Here is a 14,881-nt window from a genome sequence, read left to right as displayed (position 1 = left end):
GGGCGTCTGCGTTGGCGTTGGTTCTGCCCGCCCGGTATTTGATTGTGAAGTCATAATTGGATAGCCGTGCCATCCACCGCTGTTCTAGGGCACCTAGTCTTGCATTGTCCAGATGTGTCAACGGGTTGTTGTCCGTGTACACAGTGAACTTTACGGAGGCCAGGTAATGCTTAAACCGTTCTGTGACGGCCCATACCACTGCCAAGAATTCTAGCTTGAAGGAGCTGTAATTCTCCGGGTTTATTTCAGTGGGCCTCAGCTTCCGGCTGGCATACGCGATCACCCTTTCTCTGCCCTGTTGGTTCTGTGACAGTACGGCTCCCAGCCCTACATTACTGGCATCTGTGTGGATGATAAAAGGCTGGCCATAATCGAGGTAGGCCAGGATCTCATCCCCCGTGAGGGCCATCTTCAACTGGCGGAAGGACTCCTCTTCCGGCTTGTCCCACTTGAAGAGTGGCTTGTGACTTCTGGATTTAGATTGCCCTATCAGGAGGTCCTGCATAGGGGCTGCCATCTTAGTGAACCCGGGGATGAACCTTCAGTAGTAGCCTAACAACCCGAGGAATTGCCTCACTTCCTTGATGTTAGAGGGGCTTGGCCAGCTCTTGATGGCTGTAACTTTGTCGGGGTTGGGGGCTACTCCCTCTGCACTCACCACGTGCCCTAGGTATTGGACCTTCCGTTTTAACAGGTGGCACTTTGAAGGCTTCACTTTCAGGCCGTAGCCTGCCAGGGCTTCGAACACCTCGGCCAGGTGCTTTAGATAGTCCTCGTAAGTCTTCGAATAGACGATCACGTCGTCCAGGTAAAGGAGGGCCTTCTCGAAGTTTTGGTGCCCTAGACAGCATTCCATCAGCCTCTGGAAGGTCCTTGGTGCGTTGCAGAGCCCGAAGGGCATACAGTTGAACTCACTCAGTCCCATCGGGGTGGTGAAGGCGGTCTTCTCCTTGTCAGCTTCTGCCACTGGAACCTGCCAGTACCCGCTAGTAAGGTCCAAAGTAGAGAAGAAATTAGCTGATTTTAGAGCTGCTAAAGACTCCTCTATCCTAGGTAATGGGTACGCATCTTTATGGGTGATACGATTGATTTGTCTATAGTCCACGCACATTCACATGGTACCGTCTTTCTTTTTTACCAAAACCAAGGGAGCTGCCCAGGGGCTACAGCTATCTCTAATGACCCCGGCTTCTTTCATTTCTCTCAGCATACCTTTGGCGTTCTGATAATGTGCAGGGGGTACAGGCCTGTGTCTCTCTTTTATTGGTGGGTGGCTCCCCGTGGGGATATGGTGTTCTATCCCTTTTACTCTGCCGAAGTCTAGCGGGTGCTTACTAAAAATTCTCTCGTACTCCTGAACCACCCGGTAGACTCCTTGTTTTTGGTGCAGGGGAGTGGAGTCAGCACCCACATGGAGTTTCTGGCACCAGTCCTCCTTTTGTTTCTGGGAGCCATTACCCTCCGCCTGTGGAGATGGAGGCAACGGTTCCACGGCCCTGATAGCTTTGTGCTCAACAGCAAACAGTTTGGCAAGTGTAGCATACCTGGTTAGGTGTACCTCCCTCTCCCCAATGTTGAGAATGCGAACGGGCACCCTCCCATGACGGACATCAACCACCCCCCGGGCTGTCAAAATGGTGGGCCTGCTGTCTGAGTACACGGGTTCTACCATGGCTTGGTAGTCTCTGCCTCTCAACCCAATTGCAGTCCGACACCAGATCATCATTTCACTTTTGGGAGGCATGGAAATGGGGAATGGGTCACTCATTCTTACGCTACCGATCTCACCACCAGACAGTTCTACCTGCTGCCGTCTCATCAGGGCTCTTATCTCTTTCTGGAGGACGCTCTGTTGGCTGGAGCTCGCATTCATCGCCACCTGCTGTAAAATCACAATTACTTCTGAAAGACAGTTTTCAATTACATTAGTACCCACAGTTATTTTAGGGTGACTTTCATGATGGTCAATGTCCACAATGATCACTCCCTGTGCTGGCAGTTCCACCTTACCAATCTTGATGGTCATCTCTCTGAACCCCACCTGCGGCACGGGTTGGCCATTGCTGGCAATGATGCTTAAGTCATCGTCTGGGTAGCGGGTTATGTCAGCGTCACTCCAGTACCGCTTGAAAAGTACGTAGGGGATGGTAGTCACTTGAGACCCGGTGTCCAGCAGTGCACTCATGGGGATACTGTCCAGCACTACGGGTAAGACCGGGCATCCCCCCACGTACTTATCACGCCAATTAGACGGGCCTGATGACCTTATGCCTGGGGGTTGGCCCTCTGCCCCAGGTCGGACTCATTTAAAGTACAGTACCTTGCTATGAGTCCTGGCTGACTGCAACGGCGGCAAATCGGCTGTCCATCCTCAGTGTAGCGGTCGGCGGGCCTCCCTCTGAACGGCGGGATCCTCCTCTGTCGACGCCACGGGACATCCTCCGGACTGGAAGCCAGCTCGATTGGTCTTGACGGTTCCACCTGCAACGACTGTACGGTCCTGGTTAATGCAGCCACACTCTTTGTTAGCTCCTAGACCTGATGGTGCAGGTCTGCAGGCTGGGATGGATTTAGGGCCTGTGCATCAGCCCCCACAAGGTCTGCGGGGTAGGGCGCTGCCCCCTGGTGGTAAGTGATGGCAGGGCGCCGGGAAGCTACAGCGCCACCTGCTGCGGGTTCTCTGAGCACCCGGATGGCCCGATCCTTGAACTGCGCAAAAGTCAAATCGGGGTACTGTAGGGCCATGAGGCGCAGCTGGGTTCTGTGGGCGCTGGACAGCAGACCTTCTATGAACTGGTCAGTCAACAGTTTATCAGAGTCCTGCACGGTAGCAGGGTCAGCTTGTTTGATAGCTCTCAGGGCTTCTTGCAGGTTCAAGGCATAGTCTCTGATACTATCCTGGGCCCGCTGCTTACAGCCATAGAACCGCATTTTGATTTCTGCTGAGGTACGGGTATCAAAGGTACTCCGCAGCTGGGTCAGAATGTCCTTTACTGTTCTTTTCTCCTCATCTGACCACGATTTCACTTCCCGCTGGGCTGCACCGGCTAGCTGCCCCGTCAGAATGCTCACTTTCTGTTCTTCTGTCAGGGGATAAACTTTGAATAAACTGTGCAGTCTTTCCCTAAAGTCAGTTAAGGTATGGGGGTCCCCTGAGTATTGGGGTAGCCAGGCTGCTCCGGGGATGTAGGGCATAGAGAACGGCATCACCGCTGCTGCAGCCCCGCTGGTTGTAGAAGGCCCCTCCATGTCCGTCATCTTCCTCCCCCCTAGTTAAGCATGGCCTACCTTCCGACGATCCTCTTCTGTAGGCCGCGGCTCCGCTGGTGCTGCTCCGTGTGAGGACCTTGCGTCGCATCCTGGTGACATCAGCGTCGCTCTCTCTCCCTTCCAGGACCTTGCGCAGCGTCGGTGCGTAGGGCGGGGCTTCAAGTCTCGAGCGCTTTGGACGTCCACGTCCCTCTTCTTCCCGCGCGGCGTCCTGAAGATGGCATCCGATGGCGGGAAAACGGCTGAAGATGGCGGGAAAACGGCTGAAGATGGCGGGAAACTGCTGAAGATGGCGGGAGACGGCTGAAAACGGCGGGAAACGGCTCCGGATGGCGGGAAACTTCTTTTTCAGGTACGTGTACAGTCTTTTTCAGGCACGCAATACCCGTTTGTGGCGGGTTGGTCACAATCCTGCCGACTACCCCAAAGCTGACTCGCCCCCTGGGCCGTGGGGCACTCGAGACCGGACTTCAGGGCAATGCTGGGAGTAGTAGTGGCGACCCGGTCCGGTGGCTCAGGGTGGTCAGACCAGTGGCAGCCTTTTATATGCTCTAGGTAATGTCCGATTACGCCACCCGTGGATTGCGGTCAGGGAGGACCGCCGCTGCAAGGCAGACCGCTGAGGCTGGTGTTGGGGATGCAGCGGGGAATAGTACGACTCCCCACGGGAGGAGTGTAGCCTCAGGGCAGTGTAATAGGATGCTGGGGGTGATGGTGCAGGCGCAGCAGTAACCACACAGAGTCCAATAATGCAGTCCAGGGTCTTTTACTGATCTTATCACAGACCCACCAGGAGTACAGGGTAGGAATGGACCTGGGTGTCTGAGGGCATTCGGGCGAGCTCCGCTGGTCAGGGTGAGTGGGTAGGCCTACCGTTCTCTCTCTGCCCTTGCTGACTATCTCCCCCTTTAGTGGTATGATAGCCCACGTCCCTGAGCTTGCCGTGTAATACGCCTGTATGGCTTGCGACTCGGGCCTTAGGTACCTGTAGCTTCTCCGTGCTCTACCGGTCCCTCTGTGTGGCGGAGGCTCCAGGCTTCTTTGCCAAGGGACCTGAAATCCCTTGCGGGTTGGTTTTCTGCTGCAGGGCCTGCAACCCTGACAGCCTCGGACCCCAGTGTCCGGTTGTGTAGTCTCTCTCTGCCAGGACCGGCTCTCGTCGCCTCTGTCCCTGGCTTTCTGTTCCTGCTTTGCCTCCCGGACTCCTCAGCTGCGGCTGACCTGTCCCTCTCTTCTGGGAACCCTTCTGGATGCTTCAGAAGTGGGTCCTGGTCTCTCTAACCCAGCCCTCAGTACCAGTTTTTATAGGGGCAGCCTGCTCCCCCTACTGGCCTGGGACTGGAGGTGCTGCATGCTAATGGTCCCTGACCAGAGAACCTCCCTCCTGCTCTCAGACACAGCCTTACAAGTTTGTGGCGTCCAGGCCTGGGGTGACACAATGACATCACAGCACTTCACCTAGGGCCTAGGTCATCGCGCCTAGGGCATCTCACTAATTATCACTGTCTAGGGCACTATAGAAGGTTTTAGAAGTAGGGAGTTGAGTTTGTAAAATTGGAGAAAAGGGGACAGAATGTTGGAAAAACAAGCAGCCAAAGTTTTTGCATGTTAAATTCTACAAAGACTTGTCATTGATGGAAAAAGTCTTCATGATGGTGTGGATAGAGAAGAAAAAAGTGAGTTAACTAATTCAATCAGAGATTACATTTCTTTTGAGTCACTGCATTTATCTGAACGATATAAAAAGTATCTGGTCTTCAGAGTGCCGGTGCGGAGCTGAATTGGTCACTGTATGGTGATATTATTAGTCTTAATACAGTGGTTTTAGTTAATGATTGGTATGGTGTTACTATGTGGTCATGCCGTTGTGGTAATTTTTGTATAGTGGTATTATCGGTATTAATGATCTTAGTACACTAGATTTTGTTTGGTCATAATATGGTGATTATACTTGTATAGAGGTATTATTTGGTGATTCCATGATTATTAGGCGACTGCCCATTTGTTTTCTGTAAATGTGATATACAGCCCGATCACATGTAACCCACTTGCATACTTTGCATTTACTACACAACAAATGGGCCTGTGTGCTTTCAAATGCCAGAACTAAATTCAGTCTCAGTCTGATACTGTCTGGGACTTACAGTATATATATATATATATATATATATATATATATATATATATATATATAAAAAAGTCCTGATGCCGATGCTGAAAATTACTCCCCATCAGGATTTATATAGTGTCCAAATATGGTTAGCAGTTAATATACATTATAAGCAATATAACTCCCTGTATCTCCAGTCCTTACCACTGGGACATACTGGGAGTTTTAGGTTTATGTGATACAATTCTATATGAGGCTGACCTGACATTACAATTGATCTCAGTAATAAGCTTGGCAATGTATTCATTTACTAATGATGGTTTTGATGATGTATTCATGTACTGATAGTGGTTCTGTTGTTGTATTCATGTTCTGTGCTTCCAATGAAATTGGTTGTGATGCTGTATTTCAGTACTGATGGTGGTTCTGGTGATTTATTTCTGTACTGTGGTGTTTCTGGTGATGTATTTCGGCATTGATGGTAATTCAGGTGATACATATATGTACTGATGGTGGTTCTGGTGATGTATTAATTTACTAATAGTGCTTCTGGTGATGTAGTCATGCACTGATGATGGTTCTGGTGATGCATTTATGTATTGATGGTGGTTCTGGTGATGCAATTCTTTACTGTTGGTGGTTCTGGTGCTGTAGTCATGTACAGATAGGGGTCTGGTAATGTATTCCTGTACTGTTATTGGTTCTGATCTTATACGCACGTAAAAATCCATAAATTGTCAGGTAACGTGATATATGGCTATGTTAATAAAGTATTGTGCAGTCTGATTTCTGTATCTGTATTTAAGGTAGGAGCATTAATTATAAAATTAAGTACTGTAGCATGCCAAATCCTAACATTGTGTAATAAACTCAATGTAAGGATTCAGCTCTGCTTGCCAGTTCTAGCGGTCATCACATGACCACTCATATGCGATTTTCATACTTACCAGTCACGTGCCAACTAGCTTCTCTTCCCGCTTCTCTTAATGAAGCAGGGGCTGTAGTGTTTCACTAAACATTGAAAGAATCAGGGAGAGCAGCTTGTCAGTGACTGTAAGTATGCAAAACGCATATGGGTAGGTTAATAGCATTTTTTCTGGTGACTTGTTCCCTTTAAGCTCTTTCTCCTGACCACAGTGGTGGCGCTCACATACCACTGCGCTTGAACACTAAATGATGCTATGGCCTGACACAGAGATAGGAGCTGTAGCCAGCAATGACAAGGAGATGACTGTGGCCTGTATCACTAGTTTTCCATGGCCTGTGTCAGTGGCCTGAGCCAGAGTGCTATACAGAACACTGTTGTGACCTGCACCTGTGAGTAACGCTATAGACTGTTCCTGTGAGAGATATCACAGCCGTTCCGACACACAAAATTGAAGGTTCATAGCTATTATAGCTCCCTATTCTAACCCCATTAAGGCCATTAATGGCAACACTATAACCATAACACACAACCTACAAATAGTGCAATACAAAGAAATCAAAAGTAAAGTACACATAACCATATGCACATAACACATAAAACCGGTAAGCCCAGGAAGAAGGGGGAATATACAAAGTATTTACACTTAACACTATGATTCTTTGTTTTCATCCGTCCCTCATATCCAACCTCCATTCCCACACATTAATCTGATGATGGAGGTGGAAATGGTTCTGCTGATCCTTTTAATCTTAGGGTTATTTTTTCATTTTTTTCAAAGGATTAGGTGGTGCCCCACTATTACAAAATTGGCCACTTCATAAGGATTATAGGTGATTTTATCTGTCATTACAGAACACAATCCAGAGTCATAGACATCAATATCCCACATCATTGAGAAAAAAATGCTGGAACATACATTTATATAAATCAAGATATACTGTACATATAAAAAAAATGAGCCGAAAAAGGAAAACAGCAGAAAACATTAATCTGTAAATAAATTTGCACCAAATTTGCCATATACAGCAGGTGCGAGACAAAAGCTATTGTAGCCGAAGGCAGAACTTGTAGACTGTACCCCACCACACTTGTCCCTGAAGTTTGGCATAAAAGTTGTCAACTGGAACATTAATCATTTCAGTACTCATTGTGAACCCCCTCCTTTCTTACCAATCCCTAGTGTTCCTATTTATTTTTCTATCCTACATATTCCACAATCAATTGTGAATGATATTATTGAAAAGTAGAAGTAGTAGGGCTGGGAACCACAACAACCCAGTCATTAAGTGGAAAAAACGTAAATTTACAAAGCCAATGCTCTAGCGATTCAATAACTGCAGCGTCCAAACCTCCTCTGGCATCAACACAAAAAACTCTTCACCGAGAACATCATGGCATTGGTTTCCATGGCCAAGCAGCTGCATGAAAGCCTTACATCACCAAGCACAATGCCAAACATCAGATAGAGTGGTATAAAACTGCCACCACTTGTCTCTAGAACAGTGAAAATGTGTTCTGTGAAGTGACAGATCACACTTCTCTATCTGACAGTCTGATGGATGAGTCTAGGTTTGGCAAATGGTAGGAGAACGTTACCTACTTGACTGCATTGCGCCAACTGTCACTAGACAAGAAAAAGAACGATCACATGGTGCTCCATAGTGCAGAACCGTAGCTAAAAGGATATGTAACACATATGGGGACAAACAGGGTGCTATATGAGATGTGCACAATTCTGTTTTGCAACCTCGAGATTCAGAAGAATTAGCTGCAGCTTTTTCCATCTAAACTGGTCAGCTGAAAGATGCTGCGGTTGGATCCAATGATAATTAAAAAATTTTAAAAAAGTGGGAGTACCACAGTTCTTCTGAACAATACGAGGGATAATGCTATGGGGCTGTATTTCACAGGTTGGCCTAAGACCCCCAGTTGCATTAAAGGTAAATACCAATCCTTCAGTATACCAAGACATTTTGGTCAATTGTATGCTTTTAACTTTGTGGGAACAGTTTGGGGACGGCCCTTTTCTATTCCGCATGACTGTGCCCAGTGTAAAAGCAAAGTCCATAAAGACATGGTTGGGTGAGTTTCGTGAGGAAGAACTTGAATGATTGCATAGAGCCCTGACCTCGACCCCATTCAACACCTTTGGAATGAACTAAAATGGAGATTGTAAACCAACCATTCTTTTGTAGAATGACGTATCCAGGGACCAACATGTCATTGATGCAAAACAGGTGGAAAGGTGCATTACGTTGAGCTATTGGATTGCAAAAGGTCCATATACCGCTCTTGCACACAGGCCCTCATCTGTCTGTGTCCTTGGGTCATTGTGTTTCACCATGACCCACGTTCTCTTGAGACTCATGGACAGATGTGCTGACAATTACCTTTAGAATTTGCTGATGAAATTCACAATTCATTGTACCAATGATGGCAAGTCATCCTGGCCCAGATGCCACAAAGCAGGACCAAAACATAAAACTACCACCACCAAGCCGGCGTCAGCACCCGGGCAAATGCCGGGGCCCTGAGCAGGCGGGGGGCCCACTCGCGGTCAGGCTCCCCGTTGGGCTATGGGCGGAGAAGAGCGGTGTCAGCGCCCGCTCCCCCCCCCGCTTGCTCAGGGCCCCGGCAGCTGGATATTTACCTCTCCCCGTGCCTCCACAGATCCGCTGTCTTCCTGCTGTGCGCTCCCTGTGATGTCTCAGGTCAGAGGGTGCGGTGACATCTTTCCACAGCGCCCTCCCCTGAGCCATCACAGGCAGCGCACAGCGGGAAGACGCCGGCGACGCTGGAGTCCAGACCTGAGCAGCGGCAGCAGGTGAGGAGGAGTGAGGTGAGTATTTGATTTTTTTTTTTTTATGTATGGAGGCATGGAGCATTATATGGGGGGGTGACATCCTGCATGGGGCATTATATGGGGGGGTGACATCCTGCATGGGGCATTATAAAGAGAGGGGGTGACATCCTGCATGGGGCATTATAAAGAGGGGGGGGTGACATCCTGCATTGGGCATTATAAAGAGGAGGGTGACATCCTGCATTGGACATTATAAAGAGGAGGGGTGACATCCTGCATGGGGCATTATAAAGAGGAGGGTGACATCCTGCATGGGGCATTATAAAGAGGGGGGTGACATCCTGCATGGGGCATTATAAGGGGGGGAACAGCCTGCACGGGGCATTATAAGGGGGGGGAACAGCCTGCATGGGGCATTATGTGGGGGGAACAGCCTGCATGGGGCATTATGTGGGGGGAACAGCCTACATGGAGCATTATAAGGGGGGGAACAGCCTGCATGGGGCATTATAAGGGGGGGGGACAGGCTGCATGGGGCATTATAAAGGGGGGGGGACAGCCTGCATGGAGCATTATAAGGGGGGGAACAGCCTGCATGGGGCATTATATGGGGGCCAGTATCCTGTATGGAGCGTTATAAGGGGACCAGTATCCTGTATGGAGCGTTATATGGGGTCTAGTATCCTGTACGGAGCGTTTTATGGGGGCCAGTATTCTGTATGGAGTGTTATATGGGGGCCAGTATTCTGTATGGAGTGTTATATGGGGGCCAGTATTCTGTATAGAGTGTTATATGGGGGCCAGTATTCCGTATGGAGCATTATATGGGGGCCAGTATTCCGTATGGAGCATTATATGGGGGCCAGTATTCCGTATGGAGCCTTATATGGGGGCCAGTATTCTGTATGGAGCGTTATATGGGGGCCAGTATTCCGTATGGATCGTTATATGGGGGCCAGTATTCTGTATGGAGCATTATATGGGGGCTAGTATTCCGTATGGAGCGTTATATGGGGGCCAGTATTCCGTATGGAGCGTTATATGGGGGCCAGTATTCCGTATGGAGCGTTATATGGGGGCCAGTATCCTGTATGGAGCGTTATATGGGGGCCAGTATTCCGTATGGAGCATTATATGGGGGCCAGTATTCCGTATGGAGTGTTATATGGGGGCCAGTATTCCGTATGGAGCGTTATATGGGGGCCAGTATTCCGTATGGAGCGTTATATGGGGGCCAGTATCCTGTATGGAGCGTTATATGGGGACCAGTATCCTGTATGGGGCATTTTATGGGGGCCAGTATCCTGTATGGAGCGTTATAAGGGGACCAGTATCCTGTATGGAGCGTTATATGGGGTCTAGTATCCTGTACGGAGCGTTTTATGGGGGCCAATATTCTGTATGGAGTGTTATATGGGGGCCAGTATTCTGTATGGAGTGTTATATGGGGGCCAGTATTCTGTATAGAGTGTTATATGGTGGCCAGTATTCCATATGGAGCGTTATATGGGGGCCAGTATTCCGTATGGAGCATTATATGGGGGCCAGTATTCCGTATGGAGCCTTATATGGGGGCCAGTATTCTGTATGGAGCGTTATATGGGGGCCAGTATTCCGTATGGATCGTTATATGGGGTCAGTATTCTGTATGGAGCATTATATGGGGGCCAGTATTCCGTATGGAGCGTTATATGGGGGCCAGTATTCCGTATGGAGCGTTATATGGGGGCCAGTATTCCGTATGGAGCGTTATATGGGGGCCAGTATTCCGTATGGAGCGTTATATGGGGGCCAGTATCCTGTATGGAGCGTTATATGGGGGCCAGTATTCCGTATGGAGCGTTATATGGGGGCCAGTATCCTGTATGGAGTGTTATATGGGGGCCAGTATTCCGTATGGAGCGTTATATGGGGGCCAGTATTCCGTATGGAGCGTTATATGGGGGCCAGTATCCTATATGGAGCGTTATATGGGGACCAGTATCCTGTATGGGGCATTTTATGGGGGCCAGTATACTGTTTGGAGCGATTCGTCGGTTTCTGAGCTATTGTGGAATTTACAATAGATATCACTCTTGTAATGTAAGAAGTGAAATCTTTGCATTGTACTATATATATATATATATATATATATATATATATATATATATATATATATATATATTTCTCTGCGGTATCTGTGCATCATGAATCCTGGTATGTATTAAAGGGGCCCACTGTGACTCTTTCACCCGGGGTCCCAGAAAAACCTGGAGCCGGCCCTGACCACCACCATGTTTCACGAATGGTATGAGGCTTATATGCTGTAATGCAGTGTTTTTTCTTTCTCATTGAATGTAATGAGCCTCAAAGGCAATAGTGGTCCCAGCACTGCTGCTGTGCTATGTTGACCACCACTGGTCCATGGCATATACTCTAAATGTGTAGTGTACAAGTATGATAGTATGTCAAAAAAGCAAAGTTATTACCATATCCCTAACCCCAATGATACGCACATTGTGCTATCTGTATGTACAGTAACTACATACCCAAAATACATTATTTGCCCCAAATAAATTTGGGTTTGCCACAGAATTAAACTATTGAGTTGCTCCACCTTGGGGTTACTACCATTTTTATGCTTGAAAAAGATTTCTACCTAGTGAAAATATTTAGATGCCACTAATTATGCAAGTGAAAATGTGTCTACGCTCATGTACTCTGCCACGCATCCCTGAGAATTTTTTGCTGGGTTGGGATCTTGCGGGCTCCGGCCCACGTCTTTTGATGTAGTATTTATCCACAATGCACTTTGTTTGGTCACTTGTTGCCAGGTTAGGACCGTGAACCTGCTTATAGGGTCAGAGTGAAGCAGCTATATTTAGTAGACTTTAACTCGCCATTATGTGATCACAAAGAAAATTGCCGCTATTCAGGGAATGCAGTGACCTAAGGTTAATTGGGAAAGTCTTCAAAATCCTTGACAGGTAGAATTACAGGCATATGTTCAAAGTGAATGATCAGGTATAACCTAAGGAGTCAGAAATGGAGCGTTTGGTGCAGAAAATCTGTTTCATCAAAGAGTATCATAAATCTTACATTTCATAAAATTACAATTACTTTTATTACATCGTTACATCAAGTGCTCTTATTAGACTATGAGAAAAACAAGGTGCCCATTGAAAATATTAATATGCATCTAAATACCTAAAAAATGGTCAATTATTGGCAATGCTTGGTGATATAATCATACTAAAAATAATGCTATCAGATGTAGCATCTGAAAGTACACTAAGGATTGAGTGTTATGGCATAATACTAGAAAATGTCTAATCATTCGGATCAGTGGGATTCCAAACTCTAGGACCTACATGACAAACTCTGGCCCGCAGGGTGATTATATTTGGCCCACAACACCAGAACCGTCACCCCTATGTGGGGCCATTATTCTATATGGAGGACTATGTGAGGCCCATTATTCTATATGGAGGACTATGTGAGGCCCATTATTCTGTATGGAGGACTATGTGGGGCCCATAATACTGTATGGAGAACTATGTGGGGCCCATTATTCTGTATGGAGGATTATGTGGTGCCCATAATACTATATGGAGGACTATGTGGGGCCCATTATTCTGTATGGAGGACTATGTGGGGCCCATTATACTGTATGGAGGGCTATGTGGGGCCCATTATTCCGTATGGAGGACTATGTGGGGCCCATTATACTGTATGGAGGGCTATGTGGGGCCCATTATTCTGTATGGAGGACTATGTGGGGCCCATTATTCTGTATGGAGGGCTATGTGGGGCCCATTATTCTGTGTGGATGACTATGTGGGGCCCATTATTCTGTATGGAGGACTATGTGGGGCCATTATTCTATATAGAGGACTATGTGAGGCCCATTATTCTGTATGGAGGACTATATGGAGACCATTATTCTGTATGGAGGACTATGTGGGGTCCATTATTCTGTAGGGAGGACTATGTGGGGCCCATTATTATGTATCGAAGACTATGTGAGGCCCATTATACCGTATACTGGTTGGCCCGCAACTTTGTCCAAGTTTTTCATTTTGGGCCTCTGTGTGTTTTGAGTTTGACATCCCTGTTCTAGAAATCTGCATATGTCTACAATGAAAGGTTCATAGCTTGTGGGGGTTCCGGCAGTTCTTCAGTCATAAAGTGATGGCATAGCCGAGCATTATAATATAACTTTCTATTATGGAAAAACCCATTTAACCCATCTGTGTTGGTGATACAGCCAATTTAGCAATGAAAACCACTTATAGCCATATATGGTCTAATGTTATATCAAAATGGTCAGCATAAAGTTGAAAATAATGGGTTGACACTACAATGCGACTTGACATCATGGTATACCAGCTGACTTCTCTCAATATAGGAGCATTATTATAAAGCTGGTACTCAATTCCCCACATTAGAAGTCCAGTAATAACTCAAAATGCAGAAGAAATGGGATGGCACTCAGTGGTTGAAACACTTAAGATTTAATTTCTTCATAGAAAGTGCAATATATATGGAAGAGAGACCACACTACAGGCCAGAGCCGTTTCGCACAGCTGTGCACTTCTTCTGGCTGGATCAGACCAGAAGAAGCCCAGAACTGTGCGAAACAACCATTTAATGTAGTGCTGTCTGCACCTCCTCTCTATATTGCACTTTCTGCAAAGAAAATTAAAACCAACTTGTTTCATTCGGACAGTGCCATCCCATTTCTTCTGCATTTGGAGTTAGTCAAAATAGTGCCATGAATTTAGTAACCTCCAGGTGCGCATAACAGAAAAATAGAGAAGGTACGTCCATTCATCCACTGATATTTGAAAACTTAAAGCAATTTTTTTTCAGTAGTAGAATTATGTAGTAGTAGTAATAATAGTAGTAATAATAGTATGTGCATCTGTGAAACAATTGCCAGTGGAGTTTTGGGATTGGAAAACATGGGTGTGTTGTATTAGCATGTCAGGCTATACTGCTATACTGCTCAGGACAGTGTTTAGACTAGGAAATATTGAAGCTTCCAGTCTAAAGTTATGACTTGGTACTAGTGTTGAGCGAACATGCTCGACACTGCTCGGTACTCGCCCGAGCATCACGCTACTCGGGATGTTCGGCGAGCACCGAGCATTTCCGGGTTACTCGGGCGGGAGCTCTGGTCTCCGCCCTGCATGTTTGGCACTCTTTACAGAGCCAATGAACATGCAGGGATTGCCAGCCAGTCACTGTAATGCTGCAGCCATGTTGGTTGTGGGCATTACAGTGATTGGCTGGCCGCACAGCGTCACCTCGAGTATTTAAAACCGGGCGCCGCCATCTTGGACACAGTCGCTCCAGATAAGACAGTGTAGGGACAGCGCTGCTGATTTAGGGAGAGAGATAAACTGCGAAATAGTTAGTGTAGGGTCTGTAAAGGCTGCAAGAACAAGCAAACAGTCCTTTTCAGGACTAATATCCATCCCAGATACCAGGCAGGCAGGCTGTATAGGAGACACAGTGGTTATACCAGCAAACGCTGCATTACAGTCCTGTGTGCTCCTGTTGCTGAAATTTCTGGACTTAGCACCAGGTGTCGGGGGCCAGGAAAAATCCTTTTTTTTTCATCTAAATCCTCCTTTTTTTTTCCTCCTTCACACTGTACAAATGCCCGTCTTATTAACCTTTTGGTGTGTCACCCCCCCCCAAAAAAAAAGCGTGTCTCTGATTTTTCAGACACAAATATAACTGTTGAAAATAGTCTGGTGTAGGCTAGAGAAACAGAAGTGTTGTT

The sequence above is a fragment of the Phyllobates terribilis genome, unplaced genomic scaffold, assembly GCF_046119375.1.
Source record: "Phyllobates terribilis strain yellow unplaced genomic scaffold, ASM4611937v1 Scaffold_5__5_contigs__length_657084704, whole genome shotgun sequence".
Classification (NCBI taxonomy): Eukaryota; Metazoa; Chordata; class Amphibia; order Anura; family Dendrobatidae; genus Phyllobates; species Phyllobates terribilis.
This window is presented reverse-complemented; position numbering follows the sequence as displayed.